This window comes from Rutidosis leptorrhynchoides, chromosome 7, assembly GCF_046630445.1.
Source record: "Rutidosis leptorrhynchoides isolate AG116_Rl617_1_P2 chromosome 7, CSIRO_AGI_Rlap_v1, whole genome shotgun sequence".
NCBI lineage: Eukaryota > Viridiplantae > Streptophyta > Magnoliopsida > Asterales > Asteraceae > Rutidosis > Rutidosis leptorrhynchoides.
This window is the reverse complement of record NC_092339.1, coordinates 239201680-239223174: the sequence shown is the minus strand read 5'-3', so window position 1 is coordinate 239223174 and position 21495 is coordinate 239201680.

Here is a 21495-nt window from a genome sequence, read left to right as displayed (position 1 = left end):
CGGATCCTTGGATGGCTCGAAGTTCTTGAAGCAGAATCATGACACGAAAACAAGTTCAAGTAAGATCATCACTTGAAATAAGATTGTTATAGTTATAGAAATTGAATCAAAGTTTGAATATGATTATTACCTTGTATTAGAATGATAACCTACTGTAAGAAACAAAGATTTCTTGAGGTTGGATGATCACCTTACAAGATTGGAAGTGAGCTAGCAAACTTGAAAGTATTCTTGATTTTATGAAACTAGAACTTTTGGAATTTATGAAGAACACTTAGAACTTGAAGATAGAACTTGAGAGAGATCAAATAGATGAAGAAAATTTAAGAATGAAAGTGTTTGTAGGTGTTTTTGGTCGTTGGTGTATGGATTAGATATAAAGGATATGTAATTTTGTTTTCATGTAAATAAGTCATGAATGATTACTCATATTTTTGTAATTTTATGAGATATTTCATGCTAGTTGCAAAATGATGGTTCCCACATGTGTTAGGTGACTCACATGGTCTGCTAAGAGCTGATCATTGGAGTGTATATACCAATAGTACATACATCTAAAAGCTGTGTATTGTACGAGTACGAATACGGGTGCATACGAGTAGAATTGTTGATGAAACTGAACGAGGATGTAATTGTAAGCATTTTTGTTAAGTAGAAGTATTTTGATAAGTGTATTGAAGTCTTTCAAAAGTGTATAAATATATATTAAAACACTACATGTATATACATTTTAACTGAGTCGTTAAGTCATCGTTAGTCGTTACATGTAAGTGTTGTTTTGAAACCTTTAAGTTAACGATCTCAATTAATGTTATTAACCCATTGTTTATTATATCAAATAAGATTTTAAATTATTATATTATCATGATATTATCATGTATGAATATCTCTTAATATGATATATATACATTAAATGTCTTTACAACGATAATCGTTACATATATGTCTCGTTTAAAAATTATTAAGTTAGTAGTCTTGTTTTTACATATGTAGTTCATTGTTAATATACTTAGTGATATGTTTACTTATCATAGTATCATGTTAACTATATATATATCCATATATATGTCATCATATAGTTTTTACAAGTTTTAACGTTCGTGAATCACCGGTCAACTTGGGTGGTCAATTGTCTATATGAAACATATTTCAATTAATCAAGTCTTAACAAGTTTGATTGCTTAACATGTTGGAAACATTTAATCATGTAAATATAAATCTCAATTAATATATAATAAACATGGAAAAGTTCGGGTCACTACAGTACCTACCCGTTAAATAAATTTCGTCCCGAAATTTTAAGCTGTTGAAGGTGTTGACGAATCTTCTGGAAATAGATGCGGGTATTTCTTCTTCATCTGATCTTCACGCTCCCAGGTGAACTCGGGTCCTCTACGAGCATTCCATCGAACCTTAACAATTGGTATCTTGTTTTGCTTAAGTCTTTTAACCTCACGATCCATTATTTCGACGGGTTCTTCGATGAATTGAAGTTTTTCGTTGATTTGGATCTCATCTAACGGAATAGTGAGATCTTCTTTAGCAAAATATTTCTTCAAATTCGAGACGTGGAAAGTGTTATGTACAGCCGCGAGTTGTTGAGGTAACTCAAGTCGGTAAGCTACAGGTCCGACACGATCAATAATCTTGAATGGTCCAATATACCTTGGATTTAATTTCCCTCGTTTACCAAATCGAACAACGCCTTTCCAAGGTGCAACTTTAAGCATGACCATCTCTCCAATTTCAAATTCTATATCTTTTCTTTTAATGTCAGCGTAGCTCTTTTGTCGACTTTGGGCGGTTTTCAACCGTTGTTGAATTTGGATGATCTTCTCGGTAGTTTCTTGTATAATCTCCGGACCTGTAATCTGTCTATCCCCCACTTCACTCCAACAAATCGGAGACCTGCACTTTCTACCATAAAGTGCTTCAAACGGTGCCATCTCAATGCTTGAATGGTAGCTGTTGTTGTAGGAAAATTCTGCTAACGGTAGATGTCGATCCCAACTGTTTCCGAAATCAATAACACATGCTCATAGCATGTCTTCAAGCGTTTGTATCGTCCTTTCGCTCTGCCCATCAGTTTGTGGATGATAGGCAGTACTCATGTCTAGACGAGTTCCTAATGCTTGCTGTAATGTCTGCCAGAATCTTGAAATAAATCTGCCATCCCTATCAGAGATAATAGAGATTGGTATTCCATGTCTGGAGACAACTTCCTTCAAATACAGTCGTGCTAACTTCTCCATCTTGTCATCTTCTCTTATTGGCAGGAAGTGTGCTGATTTGGTGAGACGATCAACTATTACCCAAATAGTATCAAAACCACTTGCAGTCCTTGGCAATTTAGTGATGAAATCCATGGTAATGTTTTCCCATTTCCATTCCGGGATTTCAGGTTGTTGTAGTAGACCTGATGGTTTCTGATGTTCAGCTTTGACCTTAGAACACGTCAAACATTCTCCTACATATTTAGCAATATCGGCTTTCATACCTGGCCACCAAAAATGTTTCTTAAGATCCTTGTATATCTTCCCCGTTCCAGGATGTATTGAGTATCTAGTTTTATGAGCTTCTCTAAGTACCATTTCTCTCATATCTCCAAATTTTGGTACCCAAATTCTTTCAGCCCTATACCGGGTTCCGTCTTCTCGAATATTAAGATGCTTCTCCGATCCTTTGGGTATTTCATCCTTTAAATTTCCCTCTTTTAAAACTCCTTGTTGCGCCTACTTTATTTGAGTAGTAAGGTTATTATGAATCATTATATTCATAGATTTTACTCGAATGGGTTCTCTGTCCTTCCTGCTCAAGGCATCGGCTACCACATTTGCCTTCCTCGGGTGGTAACGAATCTCAAAGTCGTAATCATTCAACAATTCAATCCACCTACGCTGCCTCATATTCAGTTGTTTCTGATTAAATATGTGTTGAAGACTTTTGTGGTCGGTATATATAATACTTTTGACCCCATATAAGTAGTGCCTCCAAGTCTTTAATGCAAAAACAACCGCGCCTAATTCCAAATCATGGGTCGTATAATTTTGTTCGTGAATCTTCAATTGTCTAGACGCATAAGCAATCACCTTCATTCGTTGCATTAATACACAACCGAGACCTTGCTTTGATGCGTCACAATACATCACAAAATCATCATTCCCTTCAGGCAATGACAATATAGGTGCCGTAGTTAGCTTTTTCTTCAATAACTGAAACGCTTTCTCTTGTTCATCATTCCATTCAAATTTCTTCCCTTTATGCGTTAATGCAGTCAAGGGTTTTGCTATTCTGGAAAAGTCTTGGATGAACCTTCTGTAGTAACCGGCTAGTCCTAAAAACTGGCGTATGTGTTTCGGAGTTTTCGGGGTTTCCCACTTTTCAACAGTTTCTATCTTTGCCGGATCCACCTTAATACCTTCTTTTTTCACTATGTGACCGAGGAATTGAACTTCTTCCAACCAAAATGCACACTTTGAAAACTTAACGTACAATTCTTCCTTCCTCAATACTTCTAACACCTTTCTCAAATGTTCACCGTGTTCTTGGTCATTCTTTGAGTAAATAAGTATGTCATCAATGAAAACAATGACAAACTTGTCAAGGTATGGTCCACACACTCAGTTCATAAGGTCCATGAACACAGCTGGTGCATTAGTTAAACCAAATGGCATGACCATAAACTCGTAATGACCGTAACGTGTTCTGAAAGCAGTCTTTGGAATATCATCTTCTTTCACCCGCATTTGATGATACCCGGAACGTAAGTCAATCTTTGAATAAACAGACGAGCCTTGTAGTTGATCAAATAAGTCGTCGATTCTCGGTAGTGGGTCGCGGTTCTTGATGGTAAGTTTGTTCAACTCTCGGTAGTCGATACACAACCTGAATGTACCATCTTTCTTCTTGACAAACAAAACAGGAGCTCCCCACGGTGATGTGCTTGGTCGAATGAAACCACGCTCTAAAAGTTCTTGTAATTGGCTTTGCAGTTCTTTCATCTCACTGGGTGCGAGTCTGTAAGGAGCACGAGCTATTGGTGCAGCTCCTGGTACAAGATCTATTTGAAATTCAACAGATCGATGTGGGGGTAATCCCGGTAATTCTTTTGGAAATACATCGGGAAATTATTTTGCAATGGGAACATCATTGATGCTCTTTTCGTCAGTTTGTACTTTCTCGACGTGTGCTAGAACAGCATAGCAACCTTTTCTTATTAGTTTTTGTGCCTTCAAATTACTAATAAGATGTAGCTTGGTGTTGCCCTTTTCTCCGTACACCATTAAGGGTTTTCCTTTTTCTCGTATAATGCGAATTGTATTTTTGTAACAAACGATCTCTGCTTTCACTTCTTTCAACCAGTCCATACCGATTATCACATCAAAACTCCCTAACTCTACTGGTATCAAATCAATCTTAAATGTTTCGTTAACCAGTTTAATTTCTCGATTCCGACATATATTATCTGCTGAAATTAATTTACCATTTGCTAATTCGAGTAAAAATTTACTATCCAAAGGCGTCAATGGACAACTTAATTTAGCACAAAAATCTCTACTCATATAGCTTCTATCCGCACCCGAATCAAATAAAACGTAAGCAGATTTATTGTCAATAAGAAACGTACCCGTAACAAGCTCCGGGTCTTCCTGTGCCTCTGCCGCATTAATATTGAAAACTCTTCCGCGGCCTTGTCCATTCGTGTTCTCCTGGTTCGGGCAATTTCTAATAATGTGGCCTGGTTTTCCACATCTATAACAAACTACATTGGCATAACTTGCTCCGACACTACTTGCTCCGCCATTACTCGTTCCGACACCATTTGTTCCTTTCGTTCTATTAACCCCTGGTCCGTAGACCTCACACTTCGCCGCGCTATGACCATTTCTTTTACACTTGTTGCAAAATTTGGTGCAGAACCCCGAGTGATACTTTTCACACCTTTGGCATAGCTGCTTCTGATTGTTGTTGTTGTTGCGGTTATTATTGTTGTTGGGATGATTGTTGTAGTTGCTGTTGTTGTTGTTGTTGTTGTTGGGCCGTTTGTTGTAGTTGCGATTGATGTTGCGATTGTTGGGATAATTGTTGCGATTATTGTTGTAATTGCTGTTGTTGTTGTATTGGTGATTCTTATCACCATTTTCCTCCCACTTTCTTTTGACTTGCTTCACATTGGCCTCTTCAGCAGTCTGTTCTTTAATTCTTTCTTCAATCTGGTTCACTAGTTTGTGAGCCATTCTACATGCTTGTTGTATGGAGGCGGGCTCGTGTGAACTTATATCTTCTTGGATTCTTTCCGGTAATCCTTTCACAAATGCGTCGATCTTCTCTTCCTCATCTTCGAATGCTCCCGGACACAATAGGCACAATTCTGTGAATCGTCTTTCGTACGTGGTAATATCAAATCCTTGGGTTCGTAACCCTCTAAGTTCTGTCTTGAGCTTATTGAACTCGGTTCTGGGACGGTACTTCTCGTTCATCAAGTGCTTGAATGCTGACCACGGTAGTGCGTACGCATCGTCTTGTCCCACTTGCTCTAGATAGGTATTCCACCATGTTAACGCAGAACCTGTGAAGGTATGCGTAGCGTACTTCACTTTGTCCTCTTCAGTACACTTACTTATGGCAAACACCGATTCGACCTTCTCGGTCCACCATTTCAATCCGATCGGTCCTTCGGTTCCATCAAATTCCAAAGGTTTGCAGGCAGTGAATTCTTTGTAGGTGCATCCTACACGATTTCCTGTACTGCTAGATCCAAGGTTATTGTTGGTATATAGCGCAGCCTGTACTGCGGCTATGTTTGAAGCTAGAAAAGTACGGAATTCCTCTTCATTCATATTCACGGTGTGTCGAGTAGTCGGTGCCATTTCCTTCAAAATAGTCAAATGGAACAAGTTAATCATACAGAATATTAAGAGTAGTTAATAGTATTTCGTAGCATAATATGAACTCATTTATAAAAGCTTTTTCTTCATATTAGCGTTTTATAAGTTTAAATTCTGGTAGTACCTACCCGTTAAGTTCATACTTAGTAGCTAATATACAATTCAACTACTACAATTCTATATGAAAAACTGATTATAATAATATTTCGCGTTCAAACTTTTACACAATATTTTACAAACTTACAATACCGCTTATTTTACATATAGCATGAAATATAGCACACAATAAATTTGATACAAGATGGTTGTAAAGATAATTCTAGCTAGTACACAAGTCGTTCAGCAAAGGCAATAAAGACACGTAATTCATACGTCCAGAAACAAGTCATGCATTCTGGTTTTACTAGGATTACTTCCCATCCTTGGTCTTGTGGAACATAACCGTTATGGCCGTTGATAAGACATCGTGTTGTAACGTCGTCAAAGGGACGAGGGTTACGTAATGTCCAACAGTCCCGTAATAATCTAAAAACCTCATTTCTTACCCCAATTACCGACTCCGTCACTTGTGGGAACGTTTTGTTTAATAGTTGTAGCCCGATGTTCTTGTTCTCACTTTGGTGAGAAGCGAACATTACTAATCCGTAAGCATAACATGCTTCTTTATGTTGCATGTTAGTCGCTTTTTCTAAATCACGAAGTCCAATATTCGGATATATTGAGTCAAAATAATTTCTTAACCCATTGCGTAAAATAGCATTTGGGTTCCCCGCAATATATGCGTCAAAGTAAACACATCGTAACTTATGGATTTCCCAATGTGATATCCCCCATCTTTCGAACGAAAGCCTTTTATAAACCAAGGCATTCTTGGAACGTTCTTCGAATGTCTTACAAACTGATCTCGCCTTAAATAGTTGTGCCGAAGAATTCTGACCGACTCTAGACAAGATTTCATCAATCATGTCTCCGGGTAGGTCTCTTAAAATATTGGGTTGTCTATCCATTTTGTGTTTTTATACTGTAAAATAGACAAGAGTTAGATTCATAAAAAAAAACTTATTAATACAAGCAATTTTTACATATATCATAAAGCATAAGCACGCTATATTACATATATTACACCACACGAATACAACTATCTTATTCCGACTCGCTTGCTTCTTCTTCTTCGGTTTTGGTTCGTTTTGCCAAGTTTCTAGGGATATATGATGTTCCCCTAATACGAGCCGTCGTTTTCCACATTGGTTTAGAAAAACCCGGTGGTTTAGAGGTTCCCGGGTCATTGTTACAACTTAAGGACTTCGGGGGTTGACGATACATATAAAGTTCATCGGGGTTGGAATTAGATTTCTCTATTTTTATGCCCTTTCCCTTATTATTTTCTTTTGCCTTTTTAAATTCAGTTGGGGTAATTTCTATAACATCATCGGAATTCTCGTCGGAATCCGATTCATCGGAGAATTGGTAATCCTCCCAATATTTTGCTTCCTTGGCGGAAACACCATTGACCATAATTAACCTTGGTCGGTTGGTTGAGGATTTTCTTTTACTTAACCGTTTTATTATTTCCCCCACCGGTTCTATTTCTTCATCCGGTTCCGATTCTTCTTCCGGTTCCGATTCTTCTTCCGGTTCCGACTCTTCTTTCGGTTCCGACTCTTCTTCCGGTTCCTCTTCGGGAACTTGTGAATCAGTCCACGAATCATTCCAATTTACATTTTACTCTTCATTATTATTAGGTGAGTCAATGGGACTTGTTCTAGAGGTAGACATCTATCACATAATATCAAACGCGTTAAGAGATTAATATATCACATAATATTCACATGTTAAAAATATATAGTTTCCAACAAAATTTGTTAAGCAATCATTTTTCAAGTAAACACGGTCGAAGTCCAGACTCACTAATGCATCCTAACAAACTAGATAAGACACACTAATGCAAAATTCTGGTTCTCTAAGACCAACGCTTGGATAACAACTGAAATGTCCCGTTCTTATTGATTAAAAACGTTCAATATTAATTGATTTCGTTGCGAGGTTTTGACCTCTATATGAGACGTTTTTCAAAGACTGCATTCATTTTTAAAACAAACCATAACCTTTATTTCATAGATAAAGGTTTTAAAAAAAAGCTTTACGTAGATTATCAAATAATGATAATCTAAAATATCCTGTTTACACACGACCATTACATAATGGTTTACAATCAAATATGTTACAACAAAATAATTTTCTTGAATGCAGTTTTTACACAATATCATACAAGCATGGACTCCAAATCTCGTCCTTATTTAAGTATGCGACAGCGGAAGCTCTTAATAATCACCTGAGAATAAACATGCTTAAAACGTCAACAAAAATGTTGGTGAGTTATAGGTTTAACCTATATATATCAAATCATAATAATAGACCACAAGATTTCATATTTCAATACACATCCCATACATAGAGATAAAAATCATTCTTATGGTGAACACCTGGTAACCGACATTAACAAGATACATATATAAGAATATCCCCATCATTCCGGGACACCCTTCGGATATGATATAAATTTCGAAGTACTAAAGCATCCGGTACTTTGGATGGGGTTTGTTAGGCCCAATTGATCTATCTTTAGGATTCGCGTCAATTAGGGTGTCTGTTCCCTAATTCTTAGATTACCAGACTTAATAAAAAGGGGCATATTCGATTTCGATAATTCAACCATAGAATGTAATTTCACGTACTGGTGTCTATTTTGTAAATCATTTATAAAACCTGCATGTATTCTCATCCCAAAAATATTAGATTTTAAAAGTGGGACTATAACTCACTTTCACAGATTTTTACTTCGTCGGGAAGTAAGACTTAGCCACTGGTTGATTCTCGAACCTATAACAATATATACATATATATCAAAGTATGTTCAAAATATATTTACAACACTTTTAATATATTTTGATGTTTTAAGTTTATTAAGTCAGCTGTCCTCGTTAGTAACCTACAACTAGTTGTCCACAGTTAGATGTACAGAAATAAATCGATAAATATTATCTTAAATCAATCCACGACCCAGTGTATACGTATCTCAGTATTGATCACAACTCAAACTATATATATTTTGGAATCAACCTCAACCCTGTATAGCTAACTCCAACATTCACATATAGAGTGTCTATGGTTGTTCCGAAATATATATAGATGTGTCGACATGATAGGTCGAAACATTGTATACGTGTCTATGGTATCTCAAGATTACATAATATACAATACAAGTTGATTAAGTTATGGTTGGAATAGATTTGTTACCAATTTTCACGTAGCTAAAATGAGAAAAATTATCCAATCTTGTTTTACCCATAACTTCTTCATTTTAAATCCGTTTTGAGTGAATCAAATTGCTATGGTTTCATATTGAACTCTATTTTATGAATCTAAACAGAAAAAGTATAGATTTATAGTCGGAAAAATAAGTTACAAGTCATTTTTGTAAAGGTAGTCATTTCAGTCGAAAGAACGACGTCCAGATGACCATTTTAGAAAACATACTTCCACTTTGAGTTTAACCATAATTTTTGTATATAGTTTCATGTTCATAATTAAAATCATTTTCTCAGAATAACAACTTTTAAATCAAAGTTTATCATAGTTTTTAATTAACTAACCCAAAACAGCCCGCGGTGTTACTACGACGGCGTAAATCCGGTTTTACGGTGTTTTTCGTGTTTCCAGGTTTTAAATCATTAAGTTAGCATATCATATAGATATAGAACATGTGTTTAGTTGATTTTAAAAGTCAAGTTATAAGGATTAACTTTTTTTTGCGAACAAGTTTAGAATTAACTAAACTATGTTCTAGTGATTACAAGTTTAAACCTTCGAATAAGATAGCTTTATATGTATGAAACGAATGATGTTATGAACATCATTACTACCTTAAGTTCCTTGGATAAACCTACTGGAAAAGAAAAAATGGATTTAGCTTCAACGGATCCTTGGATGGCTCGAAGTTCTTGAAGCAGAATCATGACACGAAAACAAGTTCAAGTAAGATCATCACTTGAAATAAGATTGTTATAGTTATAGAAATTGAACCAAAGTTTGAATATGATTATTACCTTGTATTAGAATGATAACCTACTGTAAGAAACAAAGATTTATTGAGGTTGGATGATCACCTTACAAGATTGGAAGTGAGCTAGCAAACTTGAAAGTATTCTTGATTTTATGAAACTAGAACTTTTGGAATTTATGAAGAACACTTAGAACTTGAAGATAGAACTTGAGAGAGATCAATTAGATGAAGAAAATTGAAGAATGAAAGTGTTTGTAGGTGTTTTTGGTCGTTGGTGTATGGATTAGATATAAAGGATATGTAATTTTGTTTTCATGTAAATAAGTCATGAATGATTACTCATATTTTTGTAATTTTATGAGATATTTCATGCTAGTTGCCAAATGATGGTTCCCACATGTGTTAGGTGACTCACATGGGCTGCTAAGAGCTGATCATTGGAGTGTATATACCAATAGTACATACATCTAAAAGCTGTGTATTGTACGAGTACGAATACGGGTGCATACGAGTAGAATTGTTGATGAAACTGAACGAGGATGTAATTGTAAGCATTTTTGTTAAGTAGAAGTATTTTGATAAGTGTATTAAAGTCTTTTAAAATTGTATAAATACATATTAAAACACTACATGTATATACATTTTAACTGAGTCGTTAAGTCATCGTTAGTCGTTACATGTAAGTGTTGTTTTGAAACCTTTAAGTTAACGATCTCAATTAATGTTGTTAACCCATTGTTTATTATATCAAATAAGATTTTAAATTATTATATTATCATGATATTATCATGTATGAATATCTCTTAATATGATATATATACATTAAATGTCTTTACAACGATAATCGTTACATATATGTCTCGTTTAAAAATTATTAAGTTAGTAGTCTTGTTTTTACATATGTAGTTCATTGTTAATATACTTAGTGATATGTTTACTTATCATAGTATCATGTTAACTATATATATATCCATATATATGTCATCATATAGTTTTTACAAGTTTTAACGTTCGTGAATCACCGGTCAACTTGGGTGGTCAATTATCTATATGAAACATATTTCAATTAATCAAGTCTTAACAAGTTTGATTGCTTAACATGTTGGAAACATTTAATCATGTAAATATCAATCTCAATTAATATATATAAACATGGAAAAGTTCGGGTCACTACATGAAGTAGGGTGAATCCGAGGGTTATGGACCCAAATGTTATAATTGTGGACGACAAGGACACATAGCTCGTGATTGTACAAACTCATCTTCAACACCAAAGCTCACTTGTTATAATTTTCAAAAGGAAGGGCACCGAAGGACGGAATGCCCCGAGTTGCGGGGTGATCAAGTTAAGAAGTTGGAGAAAGAGGCAGGTACGGCAAGGGGACAAAATTATTTGATGACCAATGATGAAGCCAAACAATCCAACGAAGTTGTCTCAGGTACTTTCATGGTTAACTCCAATCCGGCAAAGATACATTTTGATAGCGGTGCTAATTTATCATTTGTGTCTCCAAAGTTTGTGCCTAAGCTTAATAAACCGCTAGCCAAGTTAAGTCATCCGGTAGAAGTCGAAATAGCGGATGGTAAGACGGTGCTAGGGGTTAATGTTTGTAAAGATTGTAATGTTGTGTTTGGTACCAAAACGTTTAAAATCGATCTCATTTCGATGACTTTGGGTAAGTTTGATATTGTTGTTGGCATGGATTGGCTCGATCGTTATAGAGCCAATATCGCATGCCATGAAAAGTTTATTCGTGTAAAGACCCCATGTGGGGGAGAGTTAATTATTTATGGCGATAAGCGAAGGAGACTCGTACCATTATGCACTTATGCACGGGTGCGTCATTTCCTCAATAGTGGGGGCATGGTTTTTCTTGCCCATGTGGTTGATACTCGTGAAGAGCCACCATCCATTCGTGAAATTTTAGTGGTTAATGAATTCGAAGACGTTTTTTCGGATGAGTTACCGGGTATTCTGGCAGAAAGACAAGTTGAATTTCGCATTGAGTTGGTTCGGGGGGCTACTCCCATTACTAAAACTCCTTATCGTTTAGCACCAATGGAAATGCAAGAGTTACTGAATCAAACCCAAGAGTTGCTTGAGAAGGGTTTTATCCGACCGAGTGCTTCGCCATGGGGCGCTCCGGTTTTATTCGTAAAGAAGAAAGATGGTAGTATGCAGATATGCATCGATTATTAGGAGTTGAACAAAGTGACGATCGAGAATCGTTATCCATTGCCTCGGATTGACGATTTGTTTGACCAACTTCAAGGTGCGATGTATTTTTCTAAAGTTGACTTACGGTTCGGCTATCACCAAATGCGGGTCCGTGAGGAAGATATTGAGAAAACGGCTTTTTGAACTCGTTACGGGCATTTTGAATTTGTAGTAATGCATTTTGGTCTTACAAATGCACTGACGGCATTCATGGATCTTATGAATCGAGTGTGCCAACCTATGTTAGATAAGTCGGTAATTGTGTTCATTAACGACATACTTGTCTATTCTAAGGGTATGAAGGAACATGAACACCATTTGCATGAAGTGTTGAAGACGCTGCGGAAGGAGAAGTTGTATGCTAAATTTTCAAAATGTGAATTTTGGTTAAGGGAAGTGCAATTCCTTGGCCATATTGTGAACAAAGAAGGTATTCAAGTAGATCCGAGGAAGATAGAGACGGTGACAAGTTGGGGACAACCGACTACACCTACGGAAATTCGAAGTTTTCTCGGATTGGTCGATTATTATCGTCGGTTTATCCAAGACTTTTTCAAAATTGCTTCCCCTTTGACAAAGTTGACAAGGAAGAATGTGAGATTTAATTGGGAAAACGAACAAGAAATTGCTTTCCAATTGTTGAAACAGAAGTTGTGTCAAGCTCCGGTTTTGGTGTTACCGGAAGGTATAGAAGATATGACGGTTTATTGTAATGCCTCATAAATGGGCTCGGGTGTGTTCAATGCAACGGGGAAAAGTTATCGCTTATGCCTCTCGACAATTAAAGGAACACGAAAAGAGATACCCGACTCATGATCTTGAATTGGCGGTGGTGGTGCATGCGTTGAAAATTTGGTGCCACTACTTGTATGGTGTCAAATGTACGATTTATTCGGATCAAAAGAGTTTGAAACATCTTTTTGATCAACGAGATTTGAACTTTCGTCAACATAGATGGATGGATGTGGTAAAGGATTATGATTGTGAGATACTTTACCATCCGGGTAAGGCGAATGTGGTCGTGGATGCGTAGAGTCGAAAGAGTCAACATCCAACGATACGAGTATGATCGTTACGCATGACTATTACTAACAATTTTCTTGTAAAGCTTGGTGAGATCCAAATTGAAGCTTTCGTTAACAACAAACATGAAGTACGAATCATGGGGCAAACGGAGTCTATTACCTTAGGCTCGCAAGGTTTGTTGTCCTTTCAAGGATGAGTGTGGGTGCCTAAGATGGACGATTACCGACAAGTGCTACTTGATGAAGCACATAAGTCAAAATATTCCATTCATCCGGGTGCGACGAAGATGTACCTTGATTTGAAGAAAGAGTATTGGTGGCCGGGCATGAAACGTGATGTTGTTAAGTATGTTGAACAATGCGTAACGTGTTTGCAAGTTAAGGCCGAACACCAAAAGTCGTATGGTATGTTACAACTGTTAGAAATCCCGAAGTGGAAATGGGAGCACATTACCATGGATTTCATTACAAAGTTACCAAAGACGGCGAGAACCCAATTTGATACGATTTGGATGATAGTTGATCGGTTGACGAAAAGTGCATTGTTTCTTCCTATACGGAAGACGATATCGTCGGAGACTTTGTCTAAGCTGTTTATCAAGGAAGTGATATCAAGGCATGGGGTTCCTATATCTATTATTTCGGATCGAGATACTCGTTTCACGTCTTGGTTTTGGAATAAGTTTCATGAAGATATGGGTACTCAATTGAAGATGAGCATGGCGTATCATCCTCAAGCAGACGGTCAAACTGAACGTACGAATCAAATGTTAGAGGATATGCTACAGGCGTGTGTTATTGAATTCAGTAGTAGTTGGGATGCGCACTTGCCTTTGGTGGAATTCTCGTACAACAATAGTTATCATGCTAGTATTGGAATGCCACCGTATGAGATGCTTTATGGGCGAAGTTTTCGAACTCCTATTTGTTGGGGTGAAGTGGGACAAAGGGAAATCGGGAGTACCGATTTAGTTTTAGAGACGAATAGCAAAATTGAGACGATTCGGGCTCAACTTAAGGCGGCGCAAGATAGGTTAAAATCTTATGCCGATAAATGAAGGCGACCGATTGAGTTCCAAGAAGGTGACATGGTGATGCTTAAGGTTTCGTCGTGGAAGGGCGTTATTCGATTTCAAAAACGAGAAAAGTTAGCTCCTCAGTTTATTGGGCCTTTCAAAATTTTGGCTCGTGTTGGTAAGGTTAATTATAGACTAGAGTTACCCGAAGAGATTGCGGGAATTCATAACACATATCATGTTTCCCATCTCCGTAAGTGTCTTGCGGATGACTCGACTTGGGTGCCATTAGATGAACTTGATCCAAACAACAAACTAGAGTACGTTGAAGAACCGATAGCCATTCTCGATGAAAAGGTCAAGTTGTTGCGCAATAAAGAAGTGAGGACATATAAAGTGCAATCGCGACATAGAAAGTGAAAGGACCCGTCGTAATCCATCCGGACGAAGTCCATATCGATTATAAACGATTCCCAACAGTTGATTACATCGCGAGGTACTTGACCTCTATATGATACATTTTACAAACATTGCATTCGTTTTGACAAGACAATCTTTCATTACATCGAAAGTTGACGACGTGCATACCATTTTATAATATATTTAACTACAATTGCCTTAATAATAATCTTGATGAATTCAACGACTCGAATGCAACGTCTTTTGTAATATGTCATGAATGACTCCAACTAATATCTTTAAAATGAGCAATTGCACAGCGGAAGACTTCTTTCATACCTGAGAATAAACATGCTTTCAAGTGTCAACTAAAAGGTTGGTGAGTTCATTAGTTTAGCGTAAATAATCATTTACATCATTTTAATAGACCACAAGATTTTCATTTCTTATAAACATACGTCCCATACATAGAGACAAAAGTATCATTCATATGGATTGAACACCTGGTAACCGACATTCACAATATGTATATAAGAATATCCCCATCATTCCGGGATCCTCCTTCGGACATGATATAATTTCGAAGTACTAAAGCATCTGGTACTTTGGATGGGGCTTGTTGGGCCCGATAGATCTATCTTTAGAGTTCGCGTCAATTAGGGTGTCTGTTCCCTAATTCTTAGATTACCAGACTTAATAAAAAGGGGCATATTCAATTTCAATAATTCAACCATAGAACGTAATTTCGATTACTTGTGTCTATTTCGTAAAATAGTTATAAAAGTTGCGCATGTATTCTCAGCCCAAAAATATAAAGGGTAGAAAGGCAAATGAAACTCACGCATATAAATATTGTAAAATAGTTATTAAAACATTGCATGTATTCTCAGCCCAAAAATGTAATGAGTAAAAGGGAGCAAATGAAACTCACCTAATGTATTTTGTAGTAAAAATACATAGAACCACATTGAACAAGTATAGGGTTGGCCTCAGATTCACGAACCTATATCATTTGTATATCTATTAAAACATATAATCGTAATCAAACAAATTTATATTTTATTATTAGTGATATATTTGTTATTTTAATAATTTAAATGTTTCGTTAATAACTAATTAAATGTATTTATTTTATGTACTTTAAATAAATAAAAATATTAATATAGTTTAGTTAAGTATATTCTTATGTGACTAATTTTTGTTGTAGTAATGATAATAATATTAGTAGTAATCTCGATCTTGATAATAATAATAATAAGATTCTTATAAAATAATAATGATACTTAGGTTAATAATAATAATAATAATAATAATAATAATAATAATAATAATAATAATAATAATAATAATAATAATAATAATAATAATAATAATAAAAATAATAATAATAATAATAATAATAATAATAATAATAATAATAATAATAATAATAATAATAATAATAATAATAATGATAATGATAATGATAATAATAAAAGTAATAAAAGAGTATACCCTTAGGATCTTTTTCTAAAAAAAACGCTCAGGACGTGGCTCGAACCCGAAACCTCTCGCTCAATCCCATTACCCTAAACCACTCATCCATTTTTGTCCTTATAATCTAATATGAAACCCAATTGTATTTATCCTATTCTTTCGGCCCAACAAGGTCACGGCCCAAGTGATTATTAATCTAATGGATCTATAAGCCCAACATATTAACTGGAGCCCAATTAGTAGCCCAACCATATTTATTGTTAAAGGAGAAAAAAATATTCCAGCCTAGAATCGAACCCTGGTCTTCTTGCTAACCTGCTAACACATTCAACCATTCAAGCTAACCTGTTTTTCCTGGGCAACATCATACTTATATCTATATATTCTATACGTATATGTCCCTTCGTCTCCCTCCTTTTCACGATCCTCATCAATACCATATCATAACCTTAAATCATCGTTTCTAATCATCTTCATTATTACCGTGATTTATCATAAGATGATCATCATTCTTATAATCAAATCATCATTACCTTCATCATCAAAACATCATAATTGTCTTCATCCACTCGTTACTGGATCAGAAACATGAGTGAAAAGAATAGAAGCAGAGAAAGAAGGAGAGCAGCAGCATGTGTGGGCTATGATGATGTTTATCCTCGTACAGCAACAACAAAAATGTGTTGTGGGTTTATTTTGGCCCAGCTGAGAAAAAAAATATGGTAGCCCCATATAGCAAATGAGAAGCCCACAAAACTAGACTATTGAAACATTTTAAATTTGTTGGTTGGTGAATTTCGGTCGATGGAAAACAAAAAGAAGTGGCTGTCATTATCCATTCATCTTTATCTCTATGTTATGCCATTATTAAACCACAAGTGGAAAACTGGTTGGTATCTTTCGGCCAAAAAAAAATGGAAAAGCAAACGTGTCATCATCGTCACTATTACTTCGCTTTTTGTTGCAATTGTAAATATAAATTAGCATCTAGTGCTGCAGTTCAAACAAGAAAAAAATAGCGAGCATAAACCTTTTAAATGATGAAATTGGTGTGTTGGGTGGCGGTTTTAAAAACAGAAAAATAGTGAGTATGGTTGTCGAGTGGGTGAAAAAAAAATATATGGATTGTAGTAGAATTGATGGTGTAACGGTGGTGTTGTGTCTCGGGCTGCAAATGGAAAATAAAAACAGAAGGTGGTTAAACATGTTGATTATTTTGGTATCGGGATAGTTTAGGAATTTAAAGAAAAGGGGGTGACGATGGAATGAAGATTGTGAGGTGACGAGAACAAGAAGCAACATAGTAGCTTGTTGATGGTTCATGGCGTTTAAACTAGAAAACAGAAGAGTGAGGTGGTTTGTGGTGATCAAGTTCGTTGATGGTCTCGGTTACAATAATGGTGATCTTGGTGATCGAGCAGAGATAGATGATAAGAATAAAAAGAATAGAGTTTCTCTTAAATCCCTATATGTAATATGTATATTGTAAATGTGAATGTATCTCAGTTTATTCGAACCATAGGGTACCAAACAAAACCTAATAAAGCAGATAGTGAATATATGAATAAAAAATAAAACTTGAGGTTGATCCCTAACTGATTTTGTTTGTGATAGTAGACAGGAATTGACAAGTTACACATCAAGGAAAAGAAAAAAAAATGATACTGATATGATATATAATATAGATCATGCGATATATAATAGTTTTTATATTCCTATATTGTAATTAATTTTACTGATTAATAATATTAATAAATTACATATTAGATACGCTAATAGTAACAATGGAAATAATACTAGTCTTAATGATAAAAATAATTAGTAACCTCAAATAATACTAATATTAATAATAAAGATAAAATTAAAAATAATGATAATGATAAGATGGTAATAATAATATTTAATAATAATAATAATAAAAATTATAATTACTAATTATAATGATAATGATATTATAACAATAATAATAACATAACAATTCGTGTGTAACAAATTTCATGAAATTATATTTAGATATACTAGTAGTACATATATTAATATTAATAATAATAATAATAATAATAATAATAATAATAATAATAATAATAATAATAATAATAATAAAATAACAACTATAAATAACTTGTAATTAAATACAATACTATCTATTATTTATGTAATGTTATTGTATTATATAATTTAGGTATTTATTTAATAGGAATCACATAGATTCATAACAACATTTGTATATATAATTATATATATTTACATGTATATATATATACATATACATCTTTATTTTAACAGTAACTTAATTATCCTAATTATTATATTCCAATTCATTAAAGTATACTTTATTAAATCATAATATTATATATTCTTATGTTTATGTTTATATAATATATATACATATTTATTTACAAATAATTGTTCGTGAATCGTCGGGAACAGTCGAGGGTTATTGATTTCATGAATATAGTTTCCAAAACTTTTGAGACTCAATATTACAGATTTTGCTTATCGTGCCGGGATTATATAAAGATTAGGTTTAAATTTGGTCGAAAATTCCCGGGTCATCACAGTACCTACCCGTTAAAGAAATTTCGTCCCGAAATTTGAGTGAGGTGGTCATGGCTAACAATAAAAATGTTTTCATGACGAATATGATTTGATAAATAGAGTTTCGTCATCATTGAGTACTATAGCCAAAACGATTCGATTATGTGAAGCGTACGCGTGAAGTTATCACAAAAGAGTGAAATGAAAAAGACAATTTTCATCATAACTTTTGACTAGTCATGGTTGAATTTAGAAAAATAAGGTGCATCTTAGCTTTTGACGTTGTCTTGGTTGAATTCCGGAATTCAAGGGATTCAAAAGAAAATCTTGGAAATCTATAAGATCTGATTCTTCGAGATTTAAGGAAATTAGGTTCTCTTTAATTAAATGCGATGATCTGCCTCGATTACTCTGTCTGATACTTCCATTATAAATTTAACCCGTTATTCCTACCATTCCTATACTTAATTTCCATACTCAAAAGATTATGATAGTGCTCAATCCAATTCTAAACCTTGATATTTTCCTAATTATCATTTCTGTCATCCTTCTTCTCAATCTTCCACCAGAAAATCTGTTTACTTCTACTATTACCTTGGGGTGATACTATCCTTAATTATACCGTGTCTTTATATTGCTATTCATATTAATATCCACGGTTTGTAACTTCTGGGTTGTTGTTGGGTTTTATATCTTTCCTTATATTTCGATGTCTCTATTTCTGTCTTTCTGTAATCATTGACACCCACAGTTAATACTCTCTCCAATTTACTGTGATTTATACTCCCATTGATATTTTGAAGCTTCATGCTTTTATTTTCTCTTCCCGACTATAAGTCAAGCGAGATATGGTCCAGAATTTGTAGATATGAAATTCGGAATGAACATGATTAATGTTCCAGGAAGAAAATTATAATGGCACGATCTTGATTTGTCAAATTACCAGAATCACTGAGAATAGAACTATCAAGAATATACTTTCTTGATGTGTTCAGAATTTAACCAGAATGAAAGAGTTATGTAACATGGCACATGATGACGTTATGATCTGTGAATCATCACGTTCCATTAGAAACTCAGCATGACTTACTGTAATATAATTACGTTGATCAAGTGTCATTATATTATACTAACTCATGCATCAATTTCTAACACTACTTCAAAATCATTCATAATTTAAACTTGAAAGTTTACAGAATATAGAAAATAACAGTTTCTATATGATGTAACACTGATAGCATGAATAGAGTAATGATTTTAGATAAGATTAGTTATGAAAATATATTCAGAAATATCGAGAATATTTATAATGAAAGATACGATAATATCTCGGAAAATCTAAAATCAGAGGATGATAAAAACTATTGTCCGCAAGGGTTTAGAGTAAGGAGCAAGATATTCACTACAGACTCTAGCAGACATTGAATCATTTGGATTCTTTGAAGTCAAACTTATTCTTTGTGATTTGTCCACGGCTTTCTTCATAGTTTCGCATAATCTGCTTTTCGGTACTAAATTTTCTATTGAATGTTTCCAATATAATGATACACAGGAAGCACGAAGAGGTATATAATTTCGGACGAGAATATTTATGAAAATATCCTCAGAAATATCGAAGATATTGATGATGATATTTTGGAATTTCTAAGTTCGATAGTTGATGGAGAAAGATTTTCCCCAATATTTTAACATGACTTCGGGGCAAGATATTCTCTAAAGATTTTAATGGATCCAGAATTATCTGGATTCTTTGAATATAGGGTATGGTCCTTGTATTTGTCCTTGGTCTCCTTCATGGTTAACTCTATCCGTTTTCCAGTTCCAACGTTTCTGAGCTTTTCCAACATATTATTCTTTATCATCAAACTTCCGACGACTAAGGTCATTTACGGCTGCCTACAATTTCTGCTGCTTCATTCAGCTTTTTCTACATTCAGAGTATCGATTCGTAAACTGAGTGCCTTTTCAAAATTTCAGAATTGAAGATCGTAATTCTATGAGATAATTGTCATATGTATACATATAACTATTGATGTAGAAATGTTACGAGATTCGAAATACTGATTGCTGATTCTCGGTAATTGATATGGCAATTATTGTTACAGGGTATAGATGAATACAAGATGGGGTTTCAATGAATATAATGATTTTTCAGAAAGTCCAAATTCATTGAAGTTGCTGGTAATTTTACTGCTGATGTGGTGAAATATAAACGGTTCTTCGGTAACGATGACGACAGGCAAACTTATATATCGAGGTTATAATAAGGCTAATTCGAATGGAAGTTGAAGTTGATTTGTTGAAGCTGTGATAAAATTGGCTAATTTGAAAAAGAGTTGCAATGTTATTTTCGGTAATAACAATGCCAAAGGAGCTAACACAGACCCTTGTTAAACTTTTACTTAGGGTCCGGGAGTTTTCAGGTGCATAACTATATGCGTTTATCTTTTCTTCCATAGATGAAGTGTGGTTGGTTCATCCTTTCAATTGAGGTGTTTTCAAGAATCATGAAAGGTTTGAATGCAGATTAGAATTGTCAAGATATAAATGGCGTTTAAGAAGAAATCAAGTGGCAAACTTGAAGATATGTTTAGTTTCATATGTTATGTTCAATATTTTAATTCATTTTTTTTATTTGTCCAATGTTGATAGTCCTCACTTGATAGTCCTCAGTTAGCAGTGTACAAATAATAATTCATATATAGTTTATTATATAATATTCGAATTAATTTATATGTATCGAGACCCTTGTACATGTCTCAGACTCGATCACAATTCAAATTATATATATTATTATAGAATCAACCTCAACCCTGTATAGAGAACTCGTTCATTACTGCATATAGAGTGTCTATGGTTATTCCAAATAATA